This window comes from Limulus polyphemus, unplaced genomic scaffold (genome assembly GCF_000517525.1).
Source record: "Limulus polyphemus unplaced genomic scaffold, Limulus_polyphemus-2.1.2 Scaffold1119, whole genome shotgun sequence".
Lineage (NCBI taxonomy): Eukaryota > Metazoa > Arthropoda > Merostomata > Xiphosura > Limulidae > Limulus > Limulus polyphemus.
Window position 1 is genome coordinate 62,289 of NW_013666729.1, and position 712 is coordinate 63,000.

Sequence of the window (712 nt, forward strand, 5' to 3'; positions counted from 1 at the left end):
AAGCCACTGCCGACTCGCCAACACAGAGAGGCCACAACCGAGTCGCCAACACAGAGAGGCCACAACCGACTCGCTAGCACAATCGAGACTCACCAGAAGTGAATGTCTGGTGTCTCATGACATCTCCTTACATCACTGGGTTATTTTTCTTCGATGGAAAAACCGCCAATCCAGAAATGTGTCTAAACATGTTAAAACATGTTTCGTGGCTCAACTACGCGGAAAAAGTACGATGCAATCAATTCATCTGTAGCAAGACGGTGCTTCTCACGAGGCGTTCGTGATTTCCTTGTTGCAACGTTCCCCAACAAATGGATCGGTCGAGGTGGACCCATTGCTTGGCCTCCAGGATCCCTCGACCTCACTACCTGTGACTTTTGTTTTTGGTGAAGTTTCATCAAGTACAGTAATTATGCATCCACAGTACTTGGATGAACTACAAGATAACATCACAGATGTTGCTAAGGATATATCCCGTGCTGTCTGTGTAAAGGTTATGGATAATTTTGTTGAACGTCTCCAGAAGTGTGTAGAAAGAGATGTTGGACATGTTGAATACTAAAGAAAACACCAAAGACTACACTAACTGTCTCATATCAGTTTCAACTGGAAGGTTGAATAATCAGGAAAATAAAATGAATACCTACGAGTGAGACGTCCTGTACGTATATTCTGATCAAAGAGTTAGCACACTGGATCACACATAAAAGGT